At 44.1% G+C, this 18,991-nt stretch overlaps 1 long non-coding RNA gene and 1 pseudogene across 2 annotated transcripts in view; both read right to left on the bottom strand.

Moving 5' to 3' along the window:
- Positions 1 to 18,991, bottom strand: part of LOC144496867 (uncharacterized) — an 825,626-nt gene that overhangs the window by 16,730 nt on the left and 789,905 nt on the right. The window lies entirely within an intron of this gene.
- On the bottom strand, positions 256 to 17,862 carry LOC144496863 (zinc-binding protein A33-like; annotated as a pseudogene). Its single transcript, XR_013498451.1, has 6 exons — positions 17,442 to 17,862; positions 11,325 to 11,558; positions 11,207 to 11,230; positions 11,013 to 11,124; positions 1,929 to 2,067; positions 256 to 703 (listed from the first exon to the last, which is right to left on the bottom strand). The product of XR_013498451.1 is annotated as a zinc-binding protein A33-like (transcript).

The raw sequence follows: 18,991 nt of genomic DNA, 5'->3' as shown, positions 1-18,991 counted from the left end.
AACAGGGTTTTTAATGGGTCTCTTGAGTAAATCAGTTTGCTGATAATTTTCCACCTCTGACCCGGCCTCTTTGAAAATGGCCTAAGATCAGGATTGTGGTCATGAACCAGTGAAATGGCCAGTGACACCAATTGTGGGCCTGCACACCTCAATTGAAAATTCAGGTTCTGACATTCAGTGCTATCAAAGCCAATGAGACTGAATATCAGGCAGAGCACACAATGCATGACTGATGTCCAATTTCATCACTCTGATATATATATTGTATCTGATAGAAAAACAGGAGACCTGTTAACCAGTGAGTAGTGTGAGTGGTTCACTGTTTTTGCCAGTTAGATTATTACAGGGACTAAAAATGGCATAGAGTTTCTCAGTGAATGTGTCAGTGAAAGTGTACGGGTGAGACATGTTATCAGCATTATAAAATGCAACCTGTCCTCCCTCATAGTCCAGGTAAAGCCCCAGCTTCCAAGGCTTCACTTCAACAGAAATACTGGTATACTCCAAGTTTGATGCTCTGTGATCATTCTCATTAAACAAACTTAGGACCCAGTATCCTTCTGTGAGTACTGCTAGGATTTCTCCCTTCCTTCTGGCAGACTCTCCACAGACACCTATAACCCACTGGATCTTGTTTCTGAGATCTACCTCCCAGTAGTGTCTCCCTGAGCTGAAACTCTGTGAGCTCAAAATGTACAAGTACAAAGAACAGTACAGCACAGGAAACAGGCCCTTCGGCCCTCCAAGCCTGTGCCGCTCCTTGCTCCAACTAGACCAATCGTTTGTATCCCTCCATTCCCAGGCTGCTCATGTGACTATCCAGGTAAGTCTTAAACGATGTCAGCGTGCCTGCCTCCATCACCCTACTTGGCAGCGCATTCCAGGCCCCCACCAGCCTCTGTGTAAAAAACATCCCTCTAATATCTGAGTTATACTTCGCCCCTCTCACCTTGAGCCCGTGACCCCTCGTGAACGTCACTTCTGATCTGGGAAAAAGCTTCCCACCGTTCACCCTATCTATCCCCTTCATAATCTTGTACACCTCTATTAGATCTCCCCTCATTCTCCGTCTTTCCAGGGAGAACAACCCCAGTTTATCCAATCTCTCCTCATAGCTAAGACCCTCCATACCAGGCAACATCCTGGTAAACCTTCTCTGCACTCTCTCTAACGCCTCCACGTCCTTCTGGTAGTGCTGCGACCAGAACTGGACACAGTACTCCAAATGTGGCCTAACCAGCGTTCTATACAGCTGCATCATCAGACTCCAGCTTATATTCTCTATACCCCGTCCTATAAAGGCAAGCATACCATATGCCTTCTTCACCACCTTCTCCACCTGTGTTGCCACCTTCAAGGATTTGTGGACTTGCACACCTAGGTCCCTCTGTGTTTCTATACTCCTGATGACTCTGCCATTTATTGTATAACTCCTCCCTACATTATTTCTTCCAAAATGCATCACTTCGCATTTATCCGGATTAAACTCCATCTGCCACCTCTCCGCCCAATTTTCCAGCCTATCTATATCCTGCTGTATTGCCCGACAATGCTCTTCGCTATCCGCAAGTTCAGCCATCTTCGTGTCATCCGCAAACTTGCTGATTACACCAGTTACACCTTCTTCCAAATCATTTATATATATCACAAATAGCAGAGGTCCCAGTACAGAGCCCTGCGGAACACCACTGGTCACAGACCTCCAGCCGGAAAAAAACCCTTCGACCACTACCCCCTGTCTCCTATGGCCAAGCCAGTTCTCCACCCATCTAGCCACTTCTCCTTGTATCCCATGAGCCTTAACCTTCTTAACCAACCTGCCATGTGGGACTTTGTCAAATGCCTTACTGAAATCCATATAGACGACATCCACGGCCCTTCCTTCATCAACCGTTTTTGTCACTTCCTCAAAAAACTCAAAAAAGTATTCATTAAATCTTTCCAGTCGGTCACGAAGATCTTGCTCCTCATTATTCTCTTCGTCGCTGTGCCTCACGCTCAGCAGGTCCTGTGAAATGATGAGCTGGGTGTTTTCTGTGTTTGGGTCCAGGGTGAGAGATGTTGGAACTGGAGGAGAACACAAATGGGAAGTGGCTACTAAAACAGAAACAGGAACAAATCACGAGACAGTGCTACAGGTTGTTGTCAGCAAAAATACCTCTCGGATCAGTAGGTTTATAGTGGTTTATTTTCACAATTGTGGGAAAGGTCCAAAGCCTAACACGGCTGCAGACCTCTCAACAAATACAGGTTAAGAACATACATCTATATCCCCCCTCCCGTCACGTCCGCAGTTTCCCACGCGTTGTAGGTTCCCAGGCTGAGGCGCAGCTTCCATCGTGTGAATCTTGCTGCCTTGGCGGTTTCTTCACGAGTGTTCCAAGGCTGCGACTGTTGATGTTCCTGCTGAACACCTGCTGGGGTGGTTAATCAACATACAGTCTTGCACAAACAAGTTGACTGGCATACAGAGGTGCTAAAATCTATGTTACAGTAGTTATATAGATCAGCAAGGATAAATAGTATGCAATGAATATATGAATGTCACAGAAGGCCTGTATGTAGGCTCCACTGTTACACAGCAGTCACAATTGTTACAGAACATAAAATGGCTACCTGCTGGTTAGCCGCATTCTTGAACAGATTAGCCGGGCAAAACATGAGTTTCTATACCACAGCTGCGCTCTTATCTGTTTGGATACATCAACAAGTTCTGAAAAACAAGTTCTACAGACACAAAATGCTTCTTACTTCCTCAAGTATTTTTCTCAAGTGTAACAAAGTTCATTTAACCCGTTCCCGACATCATTCCCCCCTTTTGGCCTGGTACCAAGTCACAACATGGCCCCATGACCAACTCAAAACCAAATGTTACCAGCATATGGGCCCAGCTCTTTTGTCAGGAGGTCTGCCCCTTCTGCCTGTAAACTTGCACCTGGCATAATTCGCACTGTTACTGTTTTGCAACAGGCATTCAATAATGCCATACAAACACAACAAGTAATTACAAGTACAATTAATACAATCAATCCATGCATCAGGTATGCACCCCACGACCCGAACCATTGCCCCAGCCATCCCGGAGGGCTATAATTCTGATATTGGTTCCCCTCATCCTGTATTGTTTTCGCCACGTGTTTAATATGATCTGCTAAGTGAGTTATATTCTCCGAAGCATCGGGAATATACGTACAGCATTCCGAGCCAACTATGGCACATGTTCCTCCTTGGGAAGCTAGCACATAATCGAGTGCTAATGGGTTCTGTAATGCCACAGTCCGAATAGCTACGACCTCTGCTGATATTTCAGAGACAGCCGTGCTCACCTCCTCGAACCCATCCTTAGTCTCATTTGCAATTCTTTCTCGGGTCGAGGCCATCCGTATAAGTTCCTGTACTGCCATTGCCGTCCCATAAAGTGGGTAGGCTATCATGAAGAACCATTCTGTCTCACTAATGGCTCGCTTAGCCCGAAGCAGGTGTATCTCGGGGTGGTCCCGTAAATCAGTATAATGGTGAATATAGGGCACCACATATGCCAAATAACACGATCCTGCCCAATTCCAAGGAAGCCACGGATAGGCATTGTTTCCACAGATAAAATAGGTACCATTATATGCAGTCATCTCGCTTACATAAGCGGCGGAGAGGCTAACCGGGGCAGTGGCTGTGGGGCACTGGATTGTGATCTGTACCATGGCCCGAGCATCATCCGTGATATCAATCTGCTATATACAGTAGCTACAGCCAACAGGTATGGGTTCCATTTCTTATCAGGCAGATAGATTCCCTTTGTTGATTTTTCACAATGAAGTAGGGTGGGGAATCTGATCTGTCATAGCTGGGCTGGTAATGTCTCTTAAAGGTCGATAAAGTGCACCCTCCACTCCCTAGCCTTAAAACAACATCACTGTTGCTGATATTAAACATACCCTGCATGATGGTACCCAATGGAGTTATAAATGTCAGTTTCCTTGTCCCTTTCTGGGTCCCATTCTGATATAAAACCCATTCTATCATTTGCGGAGCTGATAAAGGGATAAGGAATAAAGGAATTCCTCCTTTTCCTCCGTGCGTGGGAATGTGTGAACAGACCCAGCACTTGCTCAGATTTGATTGTGATGCATACAGATAAGACATATACACAAAGGTGTTCATACAATAGAGAGTCATTGTTCCAGAGATGATCACTGTGCTTTACCCCTAAATCCTCATAACTCCTTATACTGTCCCGCTATGGCTAACAGGGCCAGGGTCGTGAGAAGCAGCATGAAAAGCATCCTATCACTTACTAATAACCCACGTGACCGTTATACAATGGTCCAAAGGCTATACCGCCCGCGCTCAACTTCCCGCGAACCCGTTCAGCTTGCTTGGAAGTCAGTCGTTGTCTGTACATTCCTGCAATTGGAGTATATCACACATTTTTCCAATTAGTTCCAGCATATTCAACTGATATCAACTGAATTTAATGTTTCCCCCTTATGTCTATACAGGCACAGGTATCTCCACTAATTATAACTTCATAATTTACTCATCCCGTTTAGTTGGGTGCTTAGTTCCAAAACACATCTCCTGATTTTATCTTTTAGTGGACCTACATCGATCCCACCTGTTATGATGCTGTCTGGTAATTGCATCACCCGTCCTGTCATTAGTACATAAGGGGTTAATCCGGTTTGTGGTAGTCCTTAATCTCATTAGCAATACCTTAGTCTATATTTTTCCCAATGTCTGTATGGCTTTGTGCAAAGATTTCATTTAAAGTATTTTTGCCCAATGTAATTAATTGTGCAATGCTTCCTAAGTTAACTTAAGCTAATTCGGCCACATCAGCTTGGAATTCTGAGTCCAGCCTAGAAACCTAATTGCATTCTGTGAAAGTAAACAATGTAAGGGAAACAAACTTCCTCATGGACACAGAAGCAAGTCGTTGACGCAGCTGGAGACTGCTTGTATGCAACTTGTAATAATATCTAATTTAATTATATTTGTAGAAACAGATCGATGTTTAGTTAGTTCGATTTCAGCGCTGGATTTTGGCTGCTCTCTCTCTCCTTTTCTCTCTAAAATAACTGTTATTTCGAAAACAATACTTAAAGAAAGGCATATTTACTTCAGATCAGTCGAGTTTATTCTGAAGAAATAAACAGACCCTTCAGTTGGCTTAGTGCGAAGCAACAACACTTTGCACCGGCTGCAGCTGGACATTCTATCAAAAGGCATCTCTTTCCCCATTAAAATCACATGCCACACAGCTCGGATCTTTATATGATGTATTCTTACATCATATCTAATTTGATAATTTGTTTGATCACATTCGAAAGTGCGATGTTTAAGCAGAAATGATCCTTCTATAGACAAATTTTCTCATGTTTCGTGGTCACAGATGCCAATTGTGTATTCAGCCAGGCACAGTGTGTACTCAGCTCTCTAAAAACATAGATAACCGAAAAGTTATAATGAGCTATGTTCAGTCGAATGCTGCCCGAGTTTGGCTGCAAGGTCAGTCTCTTTTTTCTATCTCTCTCTCTCCTAAATTATCCAGGAATTGATTTTATTCCAGATCTGTATGGCTAGACTGTATAATAATCGAGCAGCAGTTGTATCATGCTGCTTTACGCATCATAACTGTGATATCCAAACTCTTTTAATTTAAGCCGTTTCCATTTTTAAACTGAGCTCCAGATCAATATCCCTGCATTTTAAGAACAATAACAGGCATATAACAATGACAATAGTTACTTGATTAGAACTGTTTTGGTTTGGTTCCTAGCTGGCTAGGTTTTAAGCTTACAGTGGTTTTATATTTAGAAAACCTCGAACAATAGATGGCACATGCAATTCCAACGGCAGTATATAATTTCGACCAGTCACAGAATACTGAACTATCAGACGTTCGTAAATCTGGACCTGTGGACCTTAATACTGCATTCTGGCTGGGCAATTTGTATTGGTGTTGGTCTCCAGAAGTTAGTACTGTAATCAGGTTTTTCTTTGGATGAGCTCGTCAGAACCATTATCAATGTTAAACGATGTAATTTGTTGTATGTTATAATACAACATAAGACAAGCCTTGAATTTCTAAATGGTATTTAGAACTAACTGGCAACATAAGTTCCAACAAGTCATAAATGCAGATTGAAAATACTTAATGACAACATCTTTATCTGTATTAACAACTGAGGTGTTAACTGATTAATCTCCTCTTTGGAATTTGGAGTAATTAGAACTAGATTCATTTCACTAATTTGATATACGTATAGACAATATATTCACCTCATTCTTTTGTTCCTGCTTTATTTTGTCACGAAATTACTTATTATTTTTTAACTTCTCAACTACAACTTAAAGACAAGGAAAGAGCACATGGTCTTTCCAAGGTTCAACTCCTTTCTTAACATTAAAACATTAAAGCGAACAACAACAAAACATCAACTTTGTTAAACATGGACACATATGGAAGCTTCCAACATTCATTCAGACTTAACATCTTAAACTGGGATGAAAGTAAAACATTTGAAAATACAGAACGTTGATTAACAATCGCTTTTATTCTGCTATCTTCCAAACTGTAATTAAACTCACAACAGAAGTAAATTCAAGAAATCGTATCACTTTAATCACTTTAACACTTCCTCGGCATTTTCTTATCTCATTTATGCCACTGAATTATTATCCCTCGTCTCTAATTATATTGATTTGTCAATTTGGTATTATGGGTGGGCACTCCCTTTTAGCAGTCTGGCAGTTATATTTCAAGGTATAACAGGGAGTATGCTTTACGTTCAGAACTATTTTTTGACTTTATATCCATAAATTATTGAAAATCTTATAACACAAGATCCATCCTGTCTGGGACAGAATGGGTTAAGTCGCTGCTTGTTTCAGCAGAGGGGCGGAGGAGTGGTTCAGATGAACATTATCACTTCAAATACGCAGGAATAATTCTTTCCATTTATCTTTTCATTGTCAATTCTTTTAAGAATATATTTTCAAATTTGACAAAAGCTAGATCCAAATAATTCATTTATTTTTATTATTTTTAAACATCCCTATCAAATTAAGACATTTACACTTTCTTACAGATTCTCAGGTTTAAGCTCAAAATGTGCATAATCAATTATTGCAGATACAAGATCGAATCTAAATGGTTAACTCTCCTTATGACATTTCAGAGGTAATATAAAAGTAATTAATTAAACTCGCACACACAGAGCAAACGATTTCTGCTATACCCTGTTCCACCACATGTGGCTCCCGATCGCAATGACAGCTTCTCGAGAGAGAGAGAGAGAACTTACAACCGCCTGCTTGATTTCTTTTAACCCTTTACTTCCCTCTTTGCTATATCGCGCTTCAGACTAACCAATTAGCCTGATTTGAATCCCTTCTATTCATCCGTATCGGTATTTTGGAACAACATTGGCAAGCCTATTATCTCTGGTTTGTTATCTTTCCTTTGTTTGGCTTTCTGTTCTAATCTTTTTCTCGGTCTTGTCTTTCCTTTGCAGTCTCTCTCGTTCTGGTCTATCTCTTTTGTCTTTCTCATACGCCTCACATTCTCACTTCAACATTACCCAAGTTTAGGGTTTCCCTCATTATCACATACACATACCCTCTTCTACGTGCATTAACCCCCCTCTCAACTGGTTTGTTGTGGTAATTCTGCCGCAATAAGTGGGAGCATTCCCTAATACCCTCTGAGTCTCTGCTTTAAATTGAGTGAAGGGTTCCTGTTGGGCATCTATCTCTAACAGGCTGGTGTACATCTCTCAGGTATAATTGATGTCCTACCCAGATTGTGTCTACTTCTTCCCAAAATTTAGTGTCTGCGCTTCTAGGTTGTAATTTACCCAGGGAAGCCTTTATTGCTGTCTCTCACTTGGCCTCACTTGGTGATTATAATTTGCCTTTTTTTTAACCCTTAGCTGCGCATCTACTGGCGCTAAGTTGCGTTCTAGCGCTTCCCACTCCTCTGAACTCATGTTGTGTGGACTCATTAGGAGGTAGGGGAACAGTTTCCCCTCTCCATTGTTTTTCTTCTAACACATGGGTTTGTTTCCCTTGTTCCTTTACTTGGGATTCTAATTCTCTAATCTTTTCTTTATTTTTCTCAATTAGTAGGCAGGGGTCTTCTGTCCATTAATTCCTTTTACATAGATCATTTTATTCGTTAAGGGTACGGGTAGGTAAGGGATGTATATGGAGACTCCCTTCTACCTAGGCTTGTGTGGGCTGCCTCACATCAGTTTCCTCCCCTCGGAGCCCTGCAGTCTCTGGCAAAGTGACCCGGTTTTCCACAAGTAGAGCACACACCCTTTGGTTTAACTCCTCCACTGTTTGCACTAACATTTCCCTGTTTTATTGGCGCGTTGCCCAAGGCTCGTGGACTTCCGCCTTAAACTGATTAAATGCAATCAGTGCATCAAGCTCAGCATTCAATTGGTGTATAAGCCGCAAGTGTAACTGGTGTCCAACCCAAAATTTGCTACTGCCACTCCGGGGCTGGAGCTGTTCCAGTGATGCCAAAACTTGTCTAGCTCCTGGGGTAAAGGACTTGTATTGGGCGGTGGGATTCTGTACCGTCCCCCCCCCACCGCCGAGTTATGGGAGCGATCATGGCCATGGGTGCCGTGGGGGGGGCGGCCTATAGGGAGGCAAGGGGTCCTCTAAAATTTGGTTTCTCCTTTCCAATTCTCTATTGCGTGCTTCCAGCAATTTGATCTGTTTAATTAATCCAGCCAACTGGTGAACTAAGAGAACTCCAATTTTCTTAGTTCTGTCTTTCTTTTCCTTTTCCAACCATTTCCGTTGTTGGTCTCATGGGTGGTCTACATCCCACCCCGCTTTGTTCATCTGTTGAATGAGTGTGTCCCTCTTAATCATATATTCATTTATTAGGGTCCCCGGGGGCCCACTGTCCTTGGCCCGCCATATCATTGATAAGGTTATACTCACCACCTTGGAGTCTGCTATTCTCCTTTCTCGCTCTCCCCCTCCTAGGTTTCTCTTATCCGAGTTCGGTGATACCTGTCAGGGGTGATCAGATCCCTCCGTACCACCACTTACACAATATTTTTAGTAAGCCGGCTTTCACATGAAGACTTTTCCTTCAACTCCGGCAGTCACTCAGACAGTCTCTATCTATCACTCACGTCTGAACATCACACCTCAGGCAACCTTTTCAGACCCTAACACCCATTTCAAATCCGAACGTCAGCATGGGGGATTTCCCCTCTTAACAGTCAGTTTACGGCAGGGTGCCAGACTCAATTGCCTTCTTGTCCGTATGTTCAGATACCTTTCATCAGTTCAGATACTCTCTCAAATCACACATTCTCATCACAGATGGTTCTCCACTATATCCTGACCCACTCTATCGAAAGTTCATTAATCTATTCCGGTGTTCCAGTCGTGGCCATGCTACCGGACCCGTAAACAGTCCCGGGTTTCGGCACCAAATGTTGTAGGCAAAAATACCTCTATGATCAGTAGGTCAAGAGATAGTGGTTTATTTTCACAATTGTGGGAGAGGTCCGAAGCCTAACACGGCCGCAGGCCTCTCAGCAAATACAGGTTAAGAACATACATTTATACCCGCCCGCCACCCCCCCCCCCCACCCCCCCCCCCCCCCCCCACCCCCACACGCGTTGTAGGTTCCCAGGCTGGGGCGCAGCTCCCATCGTGTGAAGCTTGCTGCCTTGGCGGTTTCTTCACGAGTGTTCCAAGGCCGCGACTGTTGATGTTCCTGCTGAACACCTGCTGGGGTGGTTAATCAACATACAGTCTTGCACAAACAAGTTGACTGGCATACAGAGGTGCTAAAATCTATGTTACAGTAGTTACGTAGATCAGCAAGGATAAATAGTATGCAATGAATATATGAATGTCACAGAAGGCCTGTATGTAGGCTCCACTGTTACACAGCAGTCACAATTGTTACAGAACATAAAATGGCTACCTGCTGGTTAGCTGCATTCCTGAACAGATTAGCCGGGCAAAACATGAGTTTCTATACCACAGCTGCGCTCTTATCTGTTTGGATACATCAACAAGTTCTGAAAAACAAGTTCTACAGACACAAAATGCTTCTTACTTTCTCAAGTATTTTTCTCAAGTGTAACAAAGTTCATTTAACTCGTTCCCGACATCAGAGTCATTGCCACTTTGCTCTTGTGACCCAAGGATTGTGGAGGCTCAGAGACAAGGTCTCTGAAGGATTTTCTCATGATTCCTTCTGCCATGTAAGAGTCAGGTTTGCACCATTTTATTGAAAATATATCGCTACCGTTCAAGACCTGTTAGTCTCAGCAACTTGAGTTGAGTAAACTAATGGGACTTCTACATCATGTAGACCTCGGTACGGTTCTAATGTGGACACAACTGCAACGCATAAAGTCAAGAAACATTGTTCTAACAAACTCATTTAACTTCTATTTGGCCTGATTCAGATAGCAGCGTCTGTAGATAATGTAGACCCAAGATTCACTGAGCAGTGTGAATCCTACATAGATATTTATTACTTAACCAAGTAAAGGTGGTTTCTCTTCAATGTGGTGGATAAAATGGCATCTGCCCTCCAGCCTTTATCAACAAAGCATGGTGTCAGCGGTCACATAATTATAGAAAGCCACAATGCACAAAGGCAAAAGTACACAAAGGCATTTTTCGAAACATCCCCCTTTCATAAAAAGAAAAAAAACCATGATGAAATGGTTTCTGTTCTCAACCTATTATCCACAATGCATAACACATGACTATTGCAAGTAATAGTGCACAAAGTTAGTTCTCCAAATAGTTTCTCCAAATGGAAAAGCAGCTACTGCGCAGGGTGGAAGTACACAAAGCAGATCTTTAACTTGCCACCCTTGGCTTTGCGGATTGGGAACCCATTCTACAAACTGTCCAATTCTAAAGTCAATGAGAGGTTGAATATTCAAACTGATTTCCCCCACTCGGGACTGAGCAAATTGGAGGGAATGGAAGGAGAGAGGACTCTGACTCTTACCTGGCTCAATTACGCTCCTCATCCCCTTCCACACACTGAAAAACTGGAAGGGCTTGCCAAACACTTCCATGGTTAGCTCAGCTTCCTTTGGTAGCTGGGGCTGGACATCACAATTGGGAAAAGAGATCATGTGTGTGACGACAAAAGCATTTTAAAAAAACACAGGGTCAGTACGCACAGTGAGGTGGGACGTACCTGGTGAGAAAGTCCTTAATACCCTAAGAAGAGAGAAAAAAACACAAAACAGAAATTAATGTCAAACAAGCACAATCTCTGAATCAAGCAAACTTTTTTTTCGATATTAGTTATTACCTTGAGTATCTCTGCTGTCTCCAACATCTTCAGCCGAGCTTGTATCTCTGAGATCCTTCTCTCAATGGCCGGAACTTCCCCCATAATTGCTTTGACATTTCCCTCCAATCTCTTCAATGTATTTTCTTCTTCTTGCCTCAGTTGATTTCTCATGGCTTCTTCGCGCTCATTCAGGAATCTGTGCATCTTCTCAAATTCATCTCTGATTGTGTCCGCCAGCTGCTCCGCTTGTACCTGCAGCAGGATAGTGGGACATTGATACTAATGTGACAGAAAAGGTTACCTTCTCTTCATGAACTGGGAATTCACTGTCTGAAAGATGGTAGAAACTGATTCATGAGCAGGTTTTATGGAAGTCATGCTTCAAAAAGACTGTTACAGGATCATGGGAAAAGAGCAGGACCTGGGACTAATGGTCTGGTTCCCTATCAAAGATCTGGCGCAGGGATTCCCACTATAAAATTCCATGTTTTGAAATTTTGTCACATGGCACCCATACTTCAGCACCCCACCTTCCCTTATGTCCACTCAGGAAGAACACTCATACTTTCAACAGGACATGCAAGAACTTCATTAGCATTGAACAGAAATCAATGTCAATACAAGTGCAATCTCTCGATCAAGAAAACTTTTTTTCGATAAAGACAGATTTCGCTGGCAGCGAGCGAATGGAAAGTACATTCCAAAACAGAAGACAGAGGGTGGTAGTGGAAGGGTCTTTTTCCGGCTGGAGGCCTGTGACTAGTGGTGTTCCGCAGGGCTCTGTATTGAGACCTCTGCTGTTTGTGATTTATATAAATGATCTGGAAGAAGGTGTAACTGGGGTGATCTGTAAGTTTACGGACGACACAAAATTGGCAGGACTTGCAGATAGTGAGGAGCATTGTCAGAGGCTACAGAAGGATATCGATAGGCTGGAAATTTGGCCAAAGAAATGGCAGATGGAGTTCAATCCTGATGAATGCGAAGTGATGCATTTTGGTAGAAATAATGTAGGGAGGAGCTATACGATAAATGGCAGAACCATAAAGGGTGTAGATACGCAGAGGGACCTGGGTGTGCAAGTCCACAGATCCTTGAAGGTGACGTCACAGGTGGAGAAGGTGGTGAAGAAGGCATATGGCATGCTTGCCTTTATAGGACGGGGCATAGAGTATAAAAGTTGGGGTCTGATGTTGCAGATGTATAGAATGTTGGTTCGGCCGCATTTGGAATACTGCGTCCAGTTCTGGTCACCACACTACCAGAAGGACGTGGAGGCTTTGGAGAGAGTACAGAGGAGGTTTACCAGGATGTTGCCTGGTATGGAGGGGCTTAGTTATGAGGAGAGATTGGTAAACTGGGGTTGTTCTCCCTGGAAAGACGGAGGATGAGGGGAGACTTAATAGAGGTGTATAAAATTATGAAAGGCATAGATAGGGTGAACGGTGGGAAGCTTTTCCCCAGGTCAGTGGTGACGATCACGAGGGGTCATAGGTTCAAGGTGAAGGGAGGGATGTTTAACACAGATATCAGAGGGACATATTTTACACAGAGGGTGGTAGGGGCCTGGAATGCGCTGCCAGGCAAGGTGGTGGAGGCGAACACACTGGGAACGTTTAAGACTTATCCAGATAGCCATATGAACGGAGTGGGAATGGAGGGATACAAAAGAATGGTCTAGTTTGGACCGGGGAGCGGCGCGGGCTTGGAGGGCCGAAGGGCCTGTTCCTGTGCTGTATTGTTCTTTGTTCTTCTTTGTTCTTAAAACAATACTAGATACTGATAACGACACAGTAAAACTGAAGCTTCACAAGGTCAAGAAAATCAAAACAAGCAAAAAGCAAAAAAATGCTATCACAGGAATAACATTACCATAGCAAATTATATTTTAAGCAGCAGTCACATATTGACATTTATGGCTAAATTAAATGCCGGTGCATGATATAGGGAGTTGTTGGGGGTGCAGGCGGTGATGGAGGCGGGGGTGGCACAGCTGAAGGTCTCTGGATACGGTCCCGGGACCAGTGTCCTTGGAGACTGCAGGTGAAATAGGCACTTGTGTCGCTGCCTCGGCCAGCTGATTGCCTTATCCCCAGCCTGTGTCCTCCACCTCTACCCCAACTGGATAATGTATAATACATTATCTGTAACTTTACTTCTCGGTTTTGGCTTCTGATTTTGGAGCTGGCACTCACAGTACTGGGGGGCTCTAACAAGTTTGGTTAGGTCCTGTCTTCCCTCCCACTCAGCACAAATCATTGCAAACATTTTCTTCAGATCAGGATGCAACCCCGGCACAAGCGCTGGCATTCCAGCGTTTTGAGATATACCCAAAAAATTCATGAACACCGAGCAAAACTTCTCCACATAATATATCCTTATCAGGTTTCTGTACCGTGTTATGTATCCTATGCAAACGTACATTTAGCGTCTGGACTATTAAAATACAGCCCAGAGGAAAAAAAAACGAAGGGAACTAAAGGTGTTCCCCGAGGTCCGGGAAAGGCACGGAGGGGCAATTGTCGCATCGATGCGGGGGGTGCCTGGGATCTTGTTTGGGATGAGATGGGGGTTTTTTTTAGATACAGTTGCTACAAATCCTGAGGGGCCTGCAGCTGCGAGGGGAGGATCTCGGCTGATAGTACTGTCAGGAACATCAGCAGGGAGGGTCGACTCATATGGAGGAGGGGGGCTTTGTGTGGCCTCAGCTGGACGTGACTGTGAATCGATGAAGGAGGATACGGGGCAACCAATCTTCCTCCTCATCATCCTGCTCAGCAGGAAGTAATTTTTGTTTGTTTGTGAGGACGCTGTGCAACCAAGATCTTGGCTTTAACATCTCCCTTACAATTCCTTAGTTCCTCAGACCTTCTAACATTCTCTAAACCCTTTTTCCTGGACTCATCCAACTACTTCTGCATCTCCATTTGCCACTAGAAATATGCAGACCACCCCACGTTTCTCTTAGCTTTCTTCTCCTTTAGTCTTACCACACATCCTAAAGCCTCAATGCGGTCCCTATTAAAGGCACCATCAGGAGGAAAGGGCTTCTCTTTACCCTGTGTCCACTTCACCCATTTCGGATCTGTTCTATCCTGCCGGCCGGCGTGAGACACGGTTATGCACAGACAGACAAAAAAATCGACAGACAAACATTCAAGACTAATGAAAAAGGCTAACAAAGGGATAAAGGAGAACCCTCCTTTGACCGTTTGAGGGTTTCTTTGTGCACAAGTAATTAAAGGCCTTGCATTGGATGCATGGTGTCCAGCGCTGTTTGTGTTAAGTCGAGTTTGAGTCGACTGAGTGTGCCTTTAGATTGCTGATACCCAAGAGAACACTAACATTAGTTACCGTCTTGAGTATCTCTGCAGCATCTGTCATCTTTAGCTAAAAGGATCCTTAGAGACTCTCAGGATCTCTAACAATGGGCAATAAATAGTGCTTTGCCTCACAGTCATGATGTGGAGATGCCGGCGTTGGACTAGGGTGAACACAGTAAGAGTTTTAACAACACCAGGTTAAAGTCCAACAGGTTTATTTGGTAGCAAATACCATTAGCTTTCGGAGCGCTGCTCCTTCGTCAGATGGAGTGGAAATGTGCTCTCAAACAGGGCACAGACACAAAATCAAGTTACAGAATACTGATTAGAATGCGAATCCCTACAACCAACCAGATCTTAAAGATACCAGTGCCAGAGACCTGGGTTCTATTCCAGCCTTGGGTGACTGTCTGTGTGGAGTTTGCACGTTCTCCCCAGGTCTACATGTGTTTCCTCCGGCATCTCCGGTTTCCTCCCACAGTCTAAAGATGCGCAGGTGAGGTGGATTGGCCATGCTAAATTGCCCTTTCGTGTCCCAAGATGTGGAGTTCAGGGGGATTAGTAGGGTAAATATGTGGGGTTATGGGGATCGGGCAGGGGTGGATCTGCATAAGATGTTCAGTCGGAGAGTAGGCACAGACTCAATGCCTCATTTTGCACTGTAGTGATTCTATGATTCTATGGAAACTGACCATATCCCAAAACTACACATTAATGCTGCTAATTAATATATTATTACATTCCTCTTCCTGATATTTTCCACACATTCTATGACATAAAATTATTTGCAAAGACAATGATGGGAGGTGCAGTGACATTTGATGACTTGTTCTGTGACTGGAATTGTCCACTAACAGTAAATACAGGGTGATTGGGTGGTTTCCTTTACAGTTGTATCCACTTCCCCACCTTAAATACTCTCATTGCAGGATGATCCTCGCCACCAAAAGACAAAGGGCCACCATTCTCTACAAGGCTGTGGGTAGGAAGTCATCCCAAAGTTGTCACTCTAACTGGTGTATTTTCTCTCTCTGTTTGTCTCCTTTTAAGCTCTAATTCTGCTTCTATTTTCACAAAGTGAGGAAAACAGTCAGCAATGCTCCACGAATAACATCAGCACCAAGAATTACAAATCCACATGGAATGTGAGGAGACACAAACGCTGAATTCCCTCAGGATTTTTCATAGAAATCATAGAAACCCTACAGTGCAGAAAGAGGCCATTCAGCCCATCGAGTCTGCACCGACCACAATCCCACCCAGGCCCTGCTCCCACATATTTACCCGCTAATCCCTCTAACCTACGCATCTCAGGATTCTAAGGGGCAATTTTTTTTAACCTGGCCAATCAACCTAACCCGCACATCTTTGGACTGTGGGAGGAAACCGGAGCACCTGGAGGAAACCCGCGCAGACACGAGGAGAATGTGCAAACTCCACACAGACAGTGACCCAAGCCGGGAATCGAACCCAGGTCCCTGGAGCTGTGAAGCAGCTCATTTGGTACAATGACGCCTTATTCAGGATGAATGGAAACAGATATTGGAGATTAACTCTTTTCCTCCCAGCATTTGTACATTCTGGCCAACTTGAAGACAGGCAAATGTGCATAGCCTTAGAGATGCGACAAGGGACACCAGTATGATCCTTAGAATCATCGAATCAAGAACGTTTACAGCACAGAAGCAGAGCATTCGGCCCAGCTTTCTGTAAGAGTGACACAGCTAGACCCATTCCTGTATCCTCTCCCTGCAAATGTTGTCCTTTCAGCTGGTTATCCAATTCCCTTTTGAAAGCCACAATAGAACTAGTCTCCACCAAACTCACAGGCAGTGAATTCTAAATCCGAATGACTTGTACCACCAAAAGGCCACAGAGGGGATTCACAGGGTGTTGCCTGGGCTGGAGCGTTTCAGCTATGTCGAGAGACTGGTTAGGCCAGGCTTGTTTTCCATACAGCAGTGAATGCTGTCGAGGGACCTGACTTGAGGGGTACAAAATCATGAAGAACATAGATAGGGTAGATAGGAAGAACCTTTTCCCCTTAGTAGAGGGGATCAAAAACCAGTCGGCATAGATTTTGAGAGGCAGGAGATTTAGAGGGGATTTATGGAAAAGCTTTTTCACACCGAGAGTGGCAGGAATCTGGAACTCACTGCCTGAAAGGGTGATGAAGGTGGGAAGCATCACAACATTTAGATAAGCATGTGAAACACCATAGCATGCAAGGCGACAGAGCAAGTGATGGAAAATGGGATGGAATAGGTGGCCCATTCCCGACTGCGGGAGCAGGTAAGTCCTTTTAAATCTGATCACCTTTATGTAAATAGGCAAAGGGGGCGAAGCTGATCTTACTGGCAAAACAGGGCCAGGAGGATAACAAACTGTGCCCGTGGTCTTCCCGGCTCACCGCTGACGTCCGGTACAGAGAGCTGGTAAGATCACACCCACAGTCTTTCACAATCAACCCTATTTGTTCCTCTTAATGGCTTATAAACTCAGATCATATCCTTCTCCTGGCTTCTCTCTCCTTCCCTATCCCTCTCCACTACTCATTAATTATTTTCATACCTATTTTTTCCTTCCTACTCTCCTCTTTCCCCTCTATATTCCTTCCCTCCTCCCTACCTCTCTGTAAGTATCCTTTAACTCCTTTCCTACCCCTCTTTCCTACCCTTTTTTTTGCCTCAGTCTATATTCATCTTACGCAATCCTATTTAAAAACCCACTTCTGTACGCCCACACTCCTCCACTCCCACCACCCACTGCAGCTCCACTATTTACCTGTGCCAGTAACGCATTGATCAAGTACCTTGTATATCTGGGCAGCATCTTTTAAAGTAATCACATTGTGAGTTTGATGTTCTGAACTTCAGCAATCCACAGATTGCTTCCTGCTCTTCTTTACAGAACATTTTCAGCTTCTCCTTGTATTCCTGACAGTAAAACTCCTCTACTGGCTATGTCACCTTCACTTTCAGCACCCTGAACATCTCCACAACATTGCCCAGGGTGCGAGCAGACCTGATGTGCTTCTGGGTGAAGACCTGTCGACACTGGGGACAGGAAACATCCCCCGGGACCTTCTCCCAACTCTGGGAGATGCAACTCCTGCAGAAGTGATGTTCGCATTCCAGAGACACCGGGTCGGTGAACATGTCCAGACAGAAGGGACAGGTTAGTTCCTGTGTGAGATCCCCCATCTCTTTCCCAACTGCCATTTTGCAGCTCATTCTCCAAATGCTCTCTTTTAACTTTCAGTTCTGCTTCTGAAAAGCACTCCCAACCTTTCTCAAATATCACATGGTTTAGATTTGTTGTGCCTCTTATCTGCCGCACAGTCTGTTTTAATCCTTATACGGTGGACAAATAACTGCGAGTAGACGTCTTGTTAGTACAACCAATATTTATTTAAACCCACACAATCAATAATCACCCACCCAACCAAGGATAAGTTATCTTACAGGAAAATACTAAGGTTCAATACCAATACGAGAACTTGACTTAACTTTGCGTGACTGGCAAGTACCCAAGCAGATATTGGCCTTTATCTGTGCGCTGGTCTCGGTAGTCATCTGCGTAGTCTGGTCCTTTGGTCTGGTCTGGTACTCTGGCTCTGGTCTTCCTTCCTTCCTTCTCGGGTGGCTCTCCTCATTCTGGTCGTCACTGGCGATGTTCACTGTTGTTGTAGCTCGTTCGTGGGGTCAGAGAGAGAGAGAGAGAGAGAGAGAACCTCTGTTGTGCAGCAGCTTTTATCCCTCCTTGGTTTCGTGTCCCTTTTGGGTGGTCTCCTGATTCCTGTCAATCAATCGATCAGGGCTTGATCACCCTGATCGATAAGAGTCCAATCAGGTGCTGCTACACCGATCTCTGGGTGTGTACCCAACGGCCATGCCTATAGGTGCTGGAGGCACATAGAGTTCACACCTTCCCCCCAAACAAGGGGCCACGGCACCCTCATGTCTGGTAAACAACCCAGTGTGACCAGAAAGTCTCTTTCATCCTGGAGATGAAACAACCCAGTATGACCAGAAAGTCTCTTTCATCCTGGAGATGACCCATATCCTGTTTATTCACTCGTCAGGGTTGCAGCCTGTTTGTCTCTGTCTTTTAAACTGCAGCTTGTCGTTTTAGTTCTTGCCCAATTGTCCCAGAGTGCTTTACAAATCGCCATTTTAGATGGCCCCGTTTGGCCACAGATTCAAGAAAGTTCATCATTTGTTTTCCTTCTGAATCATCAACAGATCCAATTGGCAATGAACCAAATTTAAACAGGAAATGCATTCCAAATATAGCTTTTCTAAAGCCACAAGGTAACGATAATGATGGTAATACCTTTGCGCAATAGAAGGATCAAGACAA

The sequence above is a fragment of the Mustelus asterias genome, chromosome 8, assembly GCF_964213995.1.
Source record: "Mustelus asterias chromosome 8, sMusAst1.hap1.1, whole genome shotgun sequence".
In the NCBI taxonomy this organism is placed as follows: Eukaryota; Metazoa; Chordata; class Chondrichthyes; order Carcharhiniformes; family Triakidae; genus Mustelus; species Mustelus asterias.
This window is presented reverse-complemented; position numbering and strand designations above follow the sequence as displayed.